The sequence below is a fragment of the Perognathus longimembris genome, chromosome 23, assembly GCF_023159225.1.
Source record: "Perognathus longimembris pacificus isolate PPM17 chromosome 23, ASM2315922v1, whole genome shotgun sequence".
Lineage (NCBI taxonomy): Eukaryota > Metazoa > Chordata > Mammalia > Rodentia > Heteromyidae > Perognathus > Perognathus longimembris.
The window spans coordinates 10,678,709-10,695,317 of record NC_063183.1 but is presented as its reverse complement, the minus strand read 5'-3'; the positions used below and the strand labels follow the sequence as shown (position 1 = coordinate 10,695,317).

Genomic DNA, 16,609 nt, shown 5'->3' with positions numbered 1-16,609 from the left:
CGTGGAGATGAATTCTTAGCCACAAGGCTTCTGGAGGACTTTAATGTGCTACGATTGATTGCTGACTGACGATTCCTAGGTGCGACTTCATTTCCAAGAGCACAGGGGGCCACACTGCGGCCATTCCTTTCCAAATTACAGCTGTGACTTCTGAAGAGAAAATCACCACAATGATTCCCTTAGCATCGATGTCAAAAGAAATAGAGGCAAACACCCAGAAACAGCCGACACCAACCAAGTGCAGACCTTCACAGTAATACAGTATCTGTCATCCTCTCTGGGGTGAAGGAGGAAGGGAGCAGCTACGAAATGCACCCCTACAGAAAAAAGCAGCAAACCCCTGGGTTTTCCTCTGTCCTAGCCAGCCCCTTGCCAGACAGCCAGGTACACACAGGGCAGCTTCCCCCCATGAACCACTGCTAAACAGCCATCCATCAACCAGGGGCAGGTGGCTGGCACCTGTAATCCTAGATACTCAGGATGCTGAGATCTGAGGATCACGGTTCAAAACCAGTCTGGGCAGGAAAGTCCATGAGACTCTTATCTCCAAAGAACCCCCAGAAAGCCCGAAGTGGGGCTGGGGCTCCAGTGGCAGAGCACCTTCCAAATATTTTCTCTCCCCTACAGGGGATGTCTAAATAACAGATACCACATATAGGTTTCAACGTGGTGAATCCATTTAGTATCCCACCAAGAAGCTGAGTTCTGTTGCTGTTTTTCCCCTTCAATGAGAACAAGATACCAGTGTAAGCGATAGCAGAAAAGAAAGGACACAGCTCAGTAAACGAGGTAACCCCTATTCCTGGTGGCCCAGGACTCCCAACGAGAGCTGCGGAGGACACACTCATCCTCTCCCGGACACCTGCCAGTGATATCAGCAACAGGACGACTTTAGTAAGTGGAGGAACGCGATTCAGGAGGAGGCAGAGCAGACTTCCCTGCTAGGAATAAGGAGCTGAGAAAGGCTCAGCGGGATCAACGAGGCCTGCCAGGAGGAAGCGGGGGGGGGGGGGGGGGGGGGGGGGGGGGAGGAGTTATTGAAAACCAAATGCTCCCGCTGGGTGGAGGAAGGATGGGAGGATTTTCTACCCCTCTGTTGGCCAGTCCTTTCCTGCCGGCTCCTCCTGGCTGGCCCACAGGCCCCAAGGCAGGACTGTGCAGGGAGGGCCAGAACCACTGAGGTGATGATCCGGAGCAAGTGGCCCTCTCATGCTCTAGACCATACACAGCCCGGCCTCTTGCCAGGAACGTCCTCCCTGAGGCGTTCTAGATACTGCTGGAAGATGATAGCTTATGGTTTGGATAGACATCCCAGCTGTTGGCCAGGGGACCTGCCGACCCCAGTGGTCACCTCTGCCCAGGAGGCCTGGTGAGGCAGCGCCTCAGAGCTGTCAGGGAGGCTGCGAAGCCAAAGCCACCCCTGTGTTTCCTCCCCAGATGCTACACTTCCGGTGGCTGTGGCAGGGGTCCCGGCTCAGGAGAGCGGTAGCCAGGAGAGATGTCACCATCTCGGCACTGGGAGAAGCATGTGTATGTGTGTGTGTGTTTGTGTGTGTGCATGTATGTGTGTGTAACATCAATTTTATACCATTGTTTCTTCAGGAAAGCCTGACTTCCCGTTCTGGAGCCAGCTGTGCCCCCAGCCCTCCTAAGTGGGGAAGTTGGGGTCAGGGCAGGGAACGAGCAGCTGGGCACAGACATGACAAGGTTATCCATTGGGAAATTTCGAGGTCACCAGTGGGGGCCCCCAAACATGTCTAGACTTGTGATTACTCAGCTTACAAAGTCGACATAGCAGTGTCCTCAGAGTTCTGTGAACTCAGGGACACAGACTGAACAGAAACGGCCTACCAGACGAAGACTTTAATTTGTGCTGTTATTAATCGCTGCATCTGATAAAGACATGGAATGGAAATTATCTTGTCATTTTGTTGGCCATGCAGAACACGGAAGCAATCTCTGGGGTAGCCAGAGGCTGGGAGCACAAACCTCCTGCTTTTATAAAGCTATTACAAGGAACTGGCTCTGAGGAAACACAGGGCAATTCTGTTTCCTGGAACTCAGAGAACTGAAGCCATCCTGGGGTCCCATAAGGCTTCCAGCAAAGATGGTGGATAGCACACACATCCTAGCTCTGCTCTGTAAAGACGGCCCCCACCCACCCCAAGACAAAGCCACGGGGGAAAGGAGCCAACCACGGAATTCAGAAAGCAGAAAGTAGGTGGGCCTGGCTGGCCGGAGACAAGTCACTAGCATTGGATTGGCACAACCATTCAGAGTTCTCTGGCGATAATTACCAAAGACAACATTCCAAGGATCCAGGAATCCTGCTTCTCCAAACACACCCAAAGTCGAGTGCATGGGGCTAGATGACAGGAACAGCTTTGTTCTGTCCCCAGACAGAAAAAGTGGATACCCACCAACAGTGGAATGGGTAAGTCTGATGATCTGTTCACTGGGTGGAATACTACACAGCAGTAACCAAGGCCTTGCCATGCAGAATACTCAAGCCTCACCTGTCTGGTCTGTGTGATTCCATTTCTACAACAGTCGAGAGAGGCAGAACAAAATAACAGTATGCATGCTCGCAATGTGGACACAGATGGAACATTAAACTAAAAAGGCAAAAAATTAAATAGTAATTCTGTTCTCGCCTACTATCAAACAGCACTTTTGTACCCTATAGAGAGCACTGCCTGATGATTTCCATAAACAAAGCCTGGTGGCTTCTGGGTCCGGGGCAGTGCGTGGTGGCGGGGCAGCAGGCAGGGCCTGGAGGCCACACAGGGACTGGCCCGAGTTCCCAGGGCGGTGGGCAGACCCTGGAGGGTTCTGAGCAGGGCCAGGCTTGCCCAGGGCTGAGCTTTCCAACAAGCATTGGTGACTCTGCTCTCTGCTTGAGACAGGATGAAGCTACCCAGTCCAGGCTGGCCTCTACCCCCAGCCCCCCTCTGTACCCACCCCCCCAGGGATTACAGATATATGCCACCATGCCAAACTGGCTGAGGGGCATGTACTGCTCAGAGCTCTTCTAGACTGAATGTAGCAGTTGTAAGTGGCTCAGGGGAGACTGCAGTGACAAGGGACACAGTACCTTAAGAAGAAAATAACAGGAGCGGGACAACAAAGGGCTCCAAGGGCACCACAGTGGTGGTCAGCTGTGGAGTGGTGGCAGGGGCCAGCTGGAGGCAACCCTTGAGTGACTTTGTCTTCTTGGAATTCATTCTCTGTCAGGGACACCAGCCTGCAAGTGTGGAGAATGCAGTGTGCACTTGTGTGTGTGGGGGGGGAGGGGCCTTTAACTCAGGGCCTTGTGCTTTCTCAGCTTTCCTGTTCACAGCTGGTGCTCTACCAGTGGAGCCACACCTCTGAGTCGGGCTTTTTGGTGGTTAATTAGAGTCTTGCCAGACCTTCTTGCCTGGGCTGGTTCTGAACTGCAATCCTCCAAGCCTACTCCACAGGGACAAAGTGAACACATGACTCGTGCCTCTCGTGACTAAGCATGTGACAAGGTCTTACCATGTAGCCCAGGCTGGCCTCAAACTTAAAATCCTCCCACCTCGGCCTCCTAAGTGCCAAGATTACAGGTATGTGTGTGGTGCTGGCAGATGACGTGTTAGCATGGTGTTTGCGTTGGGATGACTTGAGGCCCACCTTGTGAATCTCAGGACCATGTCCAGGGGCGCCCTGAGCACAGCCAGTGAAGGACGGGCTGTTCCCCACCAATGACTGTGCAGCCATTCTGTCCTCAGTGTGCCTCACTGGGATGAGGAGGCTTGTTTACACTGAATGCTGCTGCACAGAAGCTGCAAATAGTGTGTGAATCCAGCTATGCAAAAAAAAAAAAAAGATAAGAATGAAATATGCTAAAAACATTATTGGTTCTTGCCTCTGGGTGGTAGAGAATTACAAGTGATGGTGTTGTTTTTTTATTTTGCTTCCCAAATTTCTTTCAATTGCACATCTATTACTTTTATGATCACACACACACACACACACACCCACCCCAAGGTCCATTATGGGAACATGCAGCAGGGATGAAATGTCGCTTACTATTTTAGCTTTCAAAAGGCCCGACCAGAAGCTGTGGAGAGGGATATAGGTGATGAGTGTTTCCCCTCTTCTGAACAAGAGTGCTGGGATTTTCCGGGCACCATTAAGGGCCCAAGCTCCCAGCAGAGTGCTCCCCTACCCCTGCCCCACCACAGGAAATAATTACGTGCATTATTGAGGGCCTTAAGAGTATAGATGAACTACTGGGTAAACACGGCACTGAAAACCAACTCAGAAAATGAATGGCACTTCGTTAGCTCCCAAATATAAAAATCACCCCACATGGTAACTGCATTACTGTCTTTCAGCTGCGGTATTTTTAGTAAACTACTTTGCCAAACCTTGTTTAGTGCAAAGCTATAGTGCAGCAGAACTGCCACGACCCCTGGTAGAAAAGCAACAGAGGACAAACTTTCTCATGCTCACAGTGAGGGGTTGAGAGGTTGGTGAGGGAGGCAAGAGGGCCCTGGGAGGGTGACGGGCTGGGCCCGGGGGGCCAGGCAGGTGAGGGCTGGGGTCTTGGTCTTGCCCTTTCCAGAGGGGCGTAAGCACAGGCAAGTTATCTACTCTTCTGAGACTAATTGCTGAACAAGAACAACATCCACCTTGCCAGAACTGACAGGCAAAGGAGAGGCGTATGCCTGGGACAGGGAGGCGTATGCCTGGGGAGGAGGAGGGAGGACAAAATTCTTGGCAGAGTAAGTGGCAGGTACCCAGCCTGGAGCAGGGGACAAGAGCACCAGGTAGGAACCTTGTGGAGGGCAGAAGGCGGATGCACATCGAGCAGGCAAATGCACAACCTGGGTCAGGCTGAGGCAGCCCCAGGGACCGGCCTCCCAGGGTGTCTGGCTAGGAGTCAGGGGCTGTCAGATTCTGTTAAAATATCAATTGCAAGTCTTTCCCTTTCAAATGTTCCAAGCCATCAGAGTCAAGCTGGCTGCCTGGGACATTCCCAGTCTGGGAAAGGATTCCGTCGCAGCCACAAAGACCACGGCGGGTGACCATGGCTACTGCCATGGCTACCCGCCAGCTTCTGCCATAGGGAGCCTTGTTCAAAGTCAAACTGCCAGGTCCCTGCTTTAAACTACCAGTGATAACGCAGCCGGTGCCACTGTGCTACCAATGAGATACATCAGAGAACGGCTGTCCATCTGTCGGTCCATCTCACAAAACCACAAGGACAGGGCTTGGAATGCTTTTCTCCACAAAGAGAACCATGCATTTTTAGAGCTAGATATACTCAAGGCCAACATTATACAATGTACACAAGACAACATCACAAGGCGCGTCTGCTTTTCACCTCGTATTTTTCCTATCAGCGAATGAGAAAACAGCACGGCCCAATGGGTGAGGCCTTAGCTTTTCTGGCTGAGGGAGGGGCTGCGCTGAGGGAGGGGATGCGCCCAGCCAGGCCGTGCCCGGCCACGCCACGCCGCGCCACCCCATGAGCTCTGCGAAACCCTCCCAACGCCTCCACTGAGCTCGGCGCCAGCTCCTTTCAGCCAGGAAAACGGCCTGGCACGGCAACAGAACAGGCTCCAGTGAGGACGCAACGGGGTGGCAGTCCCCGCAGGCCGATGGGCGGGCGGGCGGGCCTCGTGATGTCTCGGGCTGGGCGGCAGCAAGGCTAAATCACCAGACAGAACGGTTCTGCCTCATAAATGGCACCAGAGACACTGAGAATGGTTTGCAAACAGGCACTTAAAAATCAGCAGCATAATAGAATATATTCATGTTTTAGTGTTTTGATAATGTAATATTCCCAGTAGACTCCTGCTTTTAAAACTTTGTCCGCAGTGGGCTGGGCTGTTGTGGAGCACTCGTAGACTTCTGGGTGGAGGAAACAGGTCATTTGGGGTATGCCCTTGAAGGCTCTCTACCAGGAATCTCTTCTGCTCTCCTCCTCCCTCCACTCCTCCCTTTCCCTCCACTCTTCTCCCTCTCTTCTCTCTGTCATTTTCAGTGTTTCCCTCAGCCTCCTGTCTGCTAGGAGGTGTGGTAATTCTCTGCTCCATTTTCCCACTATGGTCATGTTGTGTCCAGTGCATGGGTCTCAGGAACCGAGAGCAGAATCCTTTGTAGTAATGAATCAAAATAAATCCTTTGTCCCTTAAAAAAAAATCAGCAGCAATAATCATAATAAATCCCCCTTAGAGGCCCTTTCTGTTGCGTGAGTGGAGGGAGCCCCGGCGTCACATGTGAGTGGAGAGAGAGGTGGGGGGCACCAGCCTAGGCAAACCAGACGCGAAGCTCCATTCAGGGCAGGGTTTGAAACGGGGACCTTGCTTGCCCCTCAATTTGGAGAGAAAGTTGGACACCATGGATCTGTTTGCCCCAGAGAATCAGGCAGGCGTGGCCATGGCTGAGGGGCGTGGTGTGGCGTGGACAGGCACCATGTCTGGGCAGGGGCTCAGAGAACCGTGCCCACTGCTCAGCCCAGGGCCAGCCACACCTCAGGCAGCACCCTGCCCTCCGGTAGGTACCACCTTCCATCTGTGGCCCAAGACGACATGATAGTGAACACGTGGATAGACTGCTCATGGAAATCATCATGGTACCTGCAGAAGAAAACTTTAAATAACTGTGAAGGCATCTCTTTAAGCCACATTGTCACTGCACAAAGCCAGCCAGCACTGTGAACGGAGCTGGGGCCGGAGCAGCCCGCTGAGTTAGAATTTGCTCACGAGGGAGGGGGAGGGGGCCTGCAGAATAACCCCAGAGCCGGAAGGCGCGGATTTCTAACCCAAGGTATTACAGGCACAGTAACTGCTCTGGGATGATTAAAAAAAAAAAATTACAGGTGCTCATTTAAAACAATATGGGAAAGTTCACGTCGCTAATTGTAAAAGATATGCTGCTGAGCTGGCCACTTTGGGAGAGGGAGGCAGGAGGGTCTGGGCCCAAGCACAAGACCCTGTTTGGAAGGCACACGGTAAAGGAAAGAATTGGACTGCACGATGTGGTTCAGGCAGGGGGGCAAGCATGAAGTGCTGGCTCAATCATGAGTGCCACCCCACCCTAAAGGAAGGGGGGGGGAGAAGAAAGGACCATGGGCGGGAGGGAGGGAGGGGGACAAGAAAGAAAAAGAAAGAAGGTGGAGTTAGTGCTGAGTGTTTACACCTCCTCCAGGCAACAGTGGACTGCCTCCCGGGGTGCCTTCCCTGGGGCCCTCAGTGGCCATTCACTGCATGAAGAGGGTGTGTGCCAGGTGCTCCGAGAGTCTGAAAGGGAAGTTGTTTTGCTAGCAGAGGGGAAAGACTATCTGGACTTCCCCCATACTACCCGAGCCTCCCCGTTGACACACCCGAGGCCTCAGGAGACTGCATGTGGTCACACTCCTGGCTGTGAGTTATCTCTGCAAGAAAGCACGGAACAAGTCTGTCAGGGGACGAAATCCACAGGAAGCGCATGATCGCATGTGCCATCTGCTAATGTGGGAAGCCAGCACCCAGGGTTTCTACTGGGGCTGGCCACACAGTCAGGCTCTGCCTAACACAACCCCAAATCCCACCCCGCCCTCCAGAGGGCAGGAGGCTCCACACCCACCGCACTGTCTGTACAGATGCTGGACGGCCCTCATGGGATCTGGTCTCCTGGGTGCACAGTCACTTTTACCTTGCCTTGCCCTTGGCTTTGGGAGGCACACAGTATCTTTCACAAAATGCACGGCGGGGAACCACACAGCTGACCACGAAACTGAGCAAGAGCTTCTCAGTATCCCCAGATCCTCGGATGTGTACATGGGAAGGCCGACTTCTTGCTTTTGAAACTAGAGTTGTTTTTTTTTAAGAATGTATTATTTTTTTTTGACTGTGCGCTATCAAAGCCATGTGCAAATGAGATGAGTTTACTGTGCCTGAACACTCCACAGAAATGAGCAGAAATGAGCCAGAACAACATGTACAAATGCAGCCGCCGACTGCCAAACAGAGGGGCAAAGGGCGAGAGGCGAGGGCATGCTGGCCATAAGAGCGCTGAGTCCTCATGTAGGAAGTTTACAGACCCAGCTACTTCCGAGAGGCATGTATGCACTGTAGTAAGTGAGGAGGGAGGCACCCAGGGAGCGGCTCCAAGTCAACTTTCTAGGAATCCTTCCTCAGGCGTCCATCAACAACCTAGGCTGCGTCGGCAGCACCGTGATCTCTCCGGGTAACTGCAGCTGTGTCTGCCCCCAGGCTGCAGCTGTCCCTCTGGCCTCGGTGACTGGCTCTGGAGCACCAGGGTGCCTTGGAGATGTGGCTGTCTCTTGTCATGGTCGAGTAAGTAGCTGAGCCCAGCAGAGACGAGAGCTCTACTCCAAAGGAACAAGAAGACCACAGAGCGAGGCGGGGTGGCCACGCGCAGACGCTACTCTTGCTAAGCCCACCTCATATCAGCTGGCCTGATCTGAGCCCTGTCTTGGCCTAATGTGTTGCTGCAATTTATAGGGAACTCTCACTCTATGCGTGGTACTGGAGCTCATTGGAGCCTTGACTGTTCCCTGGTCTAACGGCCTCCAGCTTCCCACAGCTGCCTTTGGATTGGGGGACAGATCAATCTGTGTCTGTGCTGTGTAGATCGAATTTCTCAAGCTCTGAAAAGCAGCTTCTGGGTGACTACTCCACCAGGTAAACGAATGATGAACAAGAGAGAGACTGACTACACAAAACGATATGAAAAACAACAGCAATATATTTCTGCCTACGTGGCAAGATCAGCTCCCAGGGACAAAGCAGCCTTGGGACCCATCTGGGCCAGGTTTTAGAGTCTCTGATGGTAAATAAAATAATGAAGATCATTGTAAACCAGGCTCCATCGCTAGATCATCTTGACAATGTTTTCTAGCCAAACGCAAACCCTGACAAAGCCATCGAGTCCTTGGCTTGGCAACTATCACTTGCTGGCTGAAGGTCTGAGGCCATGTGTGACTAGGGCCTGCCCGCCACTGGGAGACCCTTCCCCCCCCAACCCCACCATCAGCACGCATGCTTTCTAGACCTGATCTGCACAAATCTGATGAAATGAGCTGAAGGGATGAACACTTGTGGCAAACAGAATTCTTCACCTGGTGGAATGATTCCCTGAAGAGCTCCTCTAAGATCCTTGAGTTCTATTTATAAAAATCTAATTTCGCAGGAACTTCACTGCTGAGAGGGAGCAGCCAAAAGAAAGAAGGCCGGGTTTGCTTTTGATCCCACAATGGACCATGTCAAAGAAAACAGGAAAGTGTGGCAGAGGAAATTGGGCTAAACTCAACTGCAAAACATCTGCTTGCAGGAAGATGTAGGCAGGTGCAGCCGGCAAAGCCCCACAGTCTCTGCAGGGTCCCGATGGCCTGGGGGTGCACCGATCTCTGACTCACAGGATGTCTTTTGACAAACGCTCTGGCTCACACCTTTACCTGTCATGACGCTAGGACACCAATATCCACACAGCAACATCACTTGGATCATTTGCTTTACCATATATGAAAGCAGCCAGACACGTTCCGCAAACTTGCAAGATGCAAGTGGGATACTGTGACATAAAATCCAGGTTAAATAGCAAACAGCTAAGCCCTCTGTACCTGTGGGCTTCACATTCAAATTCAACCAAACATAGATTTAAAAAAGTATTTAGAAAAATTATGTCTGTACTGAGCATGCAGCAGCCATTTCCCTTGTCTCTGAAACACCATCCCAGCAACTGTTAGATACTGTTTGCATTGCATCGGGTACTACAAGTCATCCAGATGACTGAAAAAACACAGGCAGGCAGACACAGGTTACATGTAAATAGTGTGCTGTTTTAATTTGGTGGTACCAGAGTTTGAACTCAGGGCCTTGTACTTGCTCTGCAGGTACTCAACCACTTGAGCCATGCCCTGGACCCTTTTTTTTGCTTTATTGTTTTTTGGATAGGGGCTGTGCTACAGCTACGGTCCTCCTATGCACGCCTCCCACATGGCATGGATTACATGCTCACTTTGTTGGTTGGGGTCTATTTTGTTCAGGGTGGCCTCAAAGTACAATCCCCCCCAATCTGGACCTTTCAAGTAGCTGGAATTACAGGCATGCTGCACCACCACAGTCCCAACACATGCTTTCTCAGGGAACGGACGTCTATGGACATCCTGGAGGGGTTCTGCAGACTCGGCATGACATTTGCATCCAGAAGGTGCCTCAAAGAACAGGGTTTAGCTCAGCTGGGGAGCAGGTACCTGACGTGCCCGTGGGCCTGCCCAGGGACATGCTGCCCACACCTAGAAGCCGCGAACACAGAGAATGCTAGTTCAAAAGTGAGTACAAATGGCAGGTCCCAGGGCAGGCTGCTGCTGCTGGCTGAGGAGTGCTGCTTCGGGTGGACGGTCCACTCGCTGCCCCTCCCCCCTGAAATCATTATGCTAAATAAGTAGGTGTGACTGAAGGAATGGCTGCAAAGTCACATATTAGATCAGAGCTAGCGGCGGGGGCGGGGGTCTGGGAAAACATGAGCTACTGAGAATACAGACCCAAACACAATGCTTTCCTGACCATGCCCCTTGTTGCCACCTCTGACAGAGTGCCAAGGACTTATGTGAAAGGCCAGGACTGGCAATCTTCTGTGTCTCCCTTCTAAACGTTTTAGGTGTAACTTCCTAAAACGTCTTCATCACGAGTACAATCTGGGGGAGCAGGGCTTCAGAACATGTCAGGGTGATCAGCTGTCTCCATCTGCCCAGGAGTGTGGTGCCTTCCCTGGGTAAAACCAGGTCCGTCCTTAGCAGGGGAGGCAGGACAGCGCCCGACTCTGGAGGAAGACACCACCCCAGAGTTCAAGCAGAAACGGTCCAGGCCCAGTGCCAGGTGGTCTGTCTGCCTCCAGGGTCCGCCCATCCCAATCACACAGACCACCCCAGGCAGAAGGTGAAGCCCATGTAGCTGACCGCCGCCAGGGGCTCCTCCAGAGACTCAGATCCTGTGCACAGGAACTCCAGGCAGATCCTGTTTGCACACCTCCAGTCTGTGCTAGGAAAACGGCACAAAAGGCAGCCAGGCCCACAGGAGCCATGGGCCTGCCGGACTCACCCAGCAGCCCCGCTGGAGGCTCCTGCCATGCAGGCTGCAAGGGAGTCACACCTGGCATCCGTGATGGCTTCATTCCTTCCACATGATCTGCCAAACCAGTGCTCGTGGCAGCCTTTGAAAACAGGAATAATGAGTCCCCTGAGCAGACTGTCATCAGATGATGTCAGATTAAAACACTGTGTCATTATTTATGGAAGACCATGGTATGTCAAGGACATTTGGCTGAGAAGAGTATGTTTCCAAATAAATTTTCATTGATAGCCAGGATTGCTTGGAAACAGAGCAAAATGTGTGGCAACGAGCGACAGAACAAATCAATTAATACCTGCCTGTTTCCACAGGATATCCCAGCTGCCAATCAAACAGTCGTATGTCTCCATAGGGCACTCGAACTGTCAATTAAATAGCCCCATGTTTTCACAGGTTGCCTCAGCTGTCACTTCATGCAGCTTTGGAATATTTGGAATGAGGGCAAGCCAGGCAAGGGGTCTCTAGGCTTCTGTTTCCTGGAGTAAAGGGACTTGGAACCATGTGGTACAGCCAGGTGCCAAATGATGAAGGAAAACAATGACCTCACCCACACTGCCATGTGGTATATATCACATGACATGTTACTATCACTATCATTTATTAGGTGTTTTCGGGATACAGGGTTTGTCCAGAGCCTCACACTTGGTAGGCAGGTGCTCTATCACTTGAACTACTCCCCTAGCCCATTTCTGCTTTAGTTCTTTTCAGATAGGGTCCTGCATTTTTGCATAGAACCAGCCTCAGACCGTGATCCTCCTATCCAGAGACTCCCTCATAGCTAGGATGACAAGTGTACTTCCACCATGGCAAGCTGATTGATGTGAAATGGGGCCTCCACAGCCTCAAACTATGATCCTTCTAATCCCCCACTCCTGAGTAGCAGGGACTGCAGAGGTGCCATCGTGGCTGGAATACAGTCTCATTCAATTCTCAAGCCACCCAGGGAAGCGGATGGCACATTCCCTAGTTTGCAGATAAGGAAGCTGAGGCTCAGGAAAGTTCAGGAACTTGCTGGTGGCCGTGGGCTCTAAAATGACATGATATAGATAGACTGACTGACAGACAGACAGATCCCGGCAAGGCTGTTCAACTTAGCAAGCTTTCTAAGTTTCCGAAAGTTTGAGTCTCATCTTCAGACAGAACATCCATCATTACAGTGGAAACAGGAAGCAGAGTCCTACAGCACATATCTTCTCAGTGATGTGAGCAGAGAAAGATCTGGAGCTGGCCTGGAGGCCAGGGCCGTGGCTGCTGGCAGGTCCTCGGCTGCTGGCAGGTCCTCCTCCCGCCTACTTCCTCAGGACTTCTTCAGCCCCTTCTTCAGCCGCAGCTACAATACAGATGAGTGAAGATGACACTAGGCTAGGTGAGAAGCCAGTCAAAAGTGCACTCAGGGAAGGTGGTCTGGTGTATAGGAAATGCCAGGCTACGGAAGCCCAAAGGAGAGAGGTAGACCAAATAGAGGGGGAGGAGGTGGGGAATGGGCAAAGACATATTCACTGTGGTGGTAGTTGCATGGCCCTGTGAATACACAAAAAACCATTGGCTTTTTAAGGCAGGTGCCAGTGTCTCATACCTGTAATCCTAGCTACTCAGGAGGCTGAGAAATGAGGATGGAGGTTCAAAGCCAGCCCAGGCAGGAAAGTCTGTGAGACTCTTATCTCCAATTAATCACCAAAAAAGCTGGAAGGGGTGCGGTGGCACAAGTGGTAGAGAGATAGCCTTAAACAAAAGAACCTCAGGCACCCAAGCCCTGAGATCAAGCCCCAGGACCAGCACATGCAAAAATAAAATAATAATTAGCATTTAAAAGATGAACTGTCTAGTGTGGAAACTATAATTGGATAAAGCCATTATTAAAAATTACACAAGTAACTAGTTATAGGGGAGGTGTCATTAAATACCAGCCAGTTCTCTAAGCAGTTCTCAAATCTCATTTAATCCAAGGTAGAAACAGACTCAGTTGGTCCCATTATGATCTGCATTTTCCAGATGGAAACTCTGCTAGAAGAAATTAGGGCAGGAAGTAACCTCAGAGTCCACCAAGGCAGGGGGAGGGGGGGAATGTCCAGCTCAGTACGCAAATAAAGCAGGAAATGTGTCCCCACCTGCTGCTCCAGACTGAGATAACAACTAGGTAAACAAACACTACCTTTTTCTGCTCCCATTTGCATTTTCTAAATAAAAAGCTACATATGCAAATCTATATAAGCTTGATCATTTTCACCAAAGACTCTGAACTAGTTTTTTTTGTTGTTGTTGTTTTTCTGAGAAGCAGTAAGTAACAGGTGGCAGAAACATTGAAGTCTTTTTGCTGTTGTTTTCTTCTGGAGACTTCTTAGTACTCTTTGATTTGAATGTCTAAACCTTGAGCCAGGCAGGGGTCACTCAGTCCTATTTCTGTTTCTAAGAAGCCTTTTACTTTTCGTCAGTTGGGGGCTTGAACACAGGGCTGGGGCACAGTCCTTAAGCTCTTTTGCTCAAGGCTAGCCCTCTGCCACTTTGAGCCTCAGCAGCACTTCCGGTTTTTGAGAGGTTAATTGAAGCTCATAAGAGTCTCAGGGAGATTTTTCTGCCTGGGCTGGCTTTGACCCTCGATCCTCAGATCTGTCTCTTCGGTAGGTAGGATGACAGGTATGAGCCACAGGTGGCCAGCTTCCAGGGAGCTCCCCACTGGAGCAGGGCTTCACAAAGCACCAATGGCCACAGTGGCCTCCACTGAGGCCTGCCATTGTGCTTGACCTGTCCTTTCTGTGTGTCTCTGATGAGCCTGGAAGCTTCCTGAGTTTGGAACTCTGCTTGTTTCTTTCTAACAGTACCAGGCCTACGTAGACTCTCCACATACATTCATTGTTAATTAATTAGAAAAACAAACGGGTAAATGAATACAAGGCCTATGGCTTGACTTCAGCCCCCAGCAGCTGGAGGAAGAGGGGGTGTCTTGCAAAAAAAAAAAAATCTGTGGCCTGTCACATGATCTATATCCTCACTAGAGCTGGAGTGTGGACAAGCTGCCCACAAGGAGAATGGGAAAAAATTATTTATTCCTTTGATTAGACACGTTTGCTTTCATCAAGTCCTAGAGAATTTATAGTCATAATCCTCCTCTTCTCTAATGCTTTCATTATCTCTCCCTAATTAATTGAGGTATGTAAATGCATTGATCTAAAACTGTGGAGGCATAAACATCACTCACACAGTGACCTGGAACCACACTGCTTAATTGGGTTCTACCAGTTTTTAAATTATACACATTATTAGACAAGATTCATTTAATTTCACATCTAAAAACTACAAATTATTATACTTACTGCATCTAGACAATTATAGCAACTCATGATGTATGTAATCTGTACTGTTAGCCAAAGTAGAGTACAATTAGTAAAGATTTAACTATCTGATATGACGAGGGACTGTAATATGTTTATTTATTTTTTTAATGTGCTCTGGGGAAGAAAAAGTTAAGTAGGAGGAAGGTAAATGATCCCAGGGAAATTTCTTCAGTCTCTACTCTCAGATCAATATAAAATTTCTTTATAAAAATACTTACGGAATACGATGGCAGCATTTCACTCCAATAAAACATAAACCAAACAAGGAATCATAATTTTTATACAAGCCAAATAAGATATACTGGCCAGAACCTATAATGGTTTTCCAATAAGCTATTTCAGCATGGGGAAAAACGAGACAGGATTTGAAATGTGTGGATGAACGTCTAAATTGTGTGTGTGTGTTTGTGTGTGTGTGTTGGGGTCAGCTGCACCTTTAAGGGGCCACAGCTGACCTCAGCCTGTCCCTCCCCTTCCTGTCTTTAACAGGAAGAGAAGGAAGTCTGACATCACTTGAGGGACAGCCCCTTGGGACCAATCAGGGGCCCCTCTCTTATGCCCGGCTTTGGGGTATATCTGGGAGGCTCCTCATTTGAATAAACAGAAGCCCTAGAGGTTTTCTTCAGGGGCCCACGCGTCTGTGTCGTTCTTGGCGGTTTTGGGGCACCCTGCGACCACACACCACCGAGGCTACCCATGGCCATCGCTCCCGTGTGAGCGATAATGGACCACCCAGGAAGGGGCGGACAAGCCCCTTTCCCCCCCAAGCAAGGGGAAGTCGAGAGAGAGAGAGAGAGAGAGAGACGAGGCTACCTGTGGCCATCGCTCCCACGTGAGAGTGATAAAGGACCACCCAGGAAGGGGCAGACAAGCCCCTTCCCTCCCCCCCAAGCGAGGGGAAGTTGAGAGAGAGAGAGAGAGAGAGAGAGAGAGCCCACAAATTGGCGGCCCGGCGTGGGGCAGGATGCCCACGGGAAAAGCAGTCCAGAGCTGTCGGTAGCCTTTGGGAAGGATGGGAGTGAGTACTCCGGAGCGTGTGGTACCTCCATCTACAGCGATGGGGCAGAATCAATCCGCATCCCAAGAGGCCGGATCGGATCAATGGCACTCCGACCAAGGGCCGAGGAAATTCTGCAGCCCGTGGAGATGGGCTTGCAGCTTTGCGCCTCCGGGCACCAGGTGGGGCGGCAACGGCAGTCTAGCCCAGGGCCCCCCCCGCCCGGGACTTTTAAAGTCCCTACTAGGGAGCAGCCACGCGCACTGGGCGCTGGCCTCCGGGGACGCGGGACCCAAGGCGGTGGCAGGAGCCCCAGGGGGTCACGGCCCCGGCTATGTTCGGGTCTCGGAGAGTGCGGGCCGCGTGGAGCCTAGCGCCAGCGGCAACGTGCATAGAGGCATTGTGAGTCTACAGCATGCATCTGTGTGAGTCTGTGAGTGTTTCTGTTGAGTGAGGAGAGGTTCCCTTTTGTTTTTATCAAACACGTGGTTCTATTATGGGCAAAATAATACCATTTGCCACTGGAATTCCAGAAAACTTACATGGCCAATATAAAAAAAAAAAATTCTAAGCATGCCTCAAAACTTGTGCACAAGTATCAGTATATCTGTCCGTGTGTGTTGGTAAAACATGGTTTCAAAGTTACTTGCCTTTTGACTACTAATTTAACTTTAATTCTTAATGTTAAACTGTTCTTTGCAGCCTGTGGGTGTAGTCACAGTAAACAGCCTGGAGGCAGGTGTGACTCTTATCACCAAACTCCAAGCCAAAAGAAAAAAAAAAAGTTATTCTTCCTCTCCTGTGCTCTCATAAACTCTTTTAAGATCAAGGGACCAGAGTCATTTTGGAACAACTGCGCAAACCTCGATTTTCCTGACTCAGGATTAATACTTTGCTTTATAGGATGCAGGTCGACGTGTGCTAGCTGCATGGACTGTGGCAGTCTGTGGCTACAGGAAGCTGACTCCACAGTCTGCTCCCAAACTGCCTTGGTTTTTTTTCTTCTCTGACCTATAGTTGTTGTTTCCCCACACCCCCCCAAGCCGGGGACCGAACCCCGGACCTTGCTCTCGTCAGGCAAGCGCTCGTCCGCTGACCTAAATCCCCAGAGCCTTGTATATGCCTTTACAGATTGGAAAACTAAGCCCAGAGCACTTGCTCTGGAGAAATGT

General features: G+C 50.7%; 1 protein-coding gene across 2 annotated transcripts in view; it reads right to left on the bottom strand.

Annotated features, from left to right (window-relative positions):
- The window catches only part of Cpped1 (calcineurin like phosphoesterase domain containing 1), a 62,623-nt gene that overhangs the window by 18,618 nt on the left and 27,396 nt on the right, over positions 1–16,609 (bottom strand). The gene's annotated exons all lie outside the window — the stretch shown is intronic.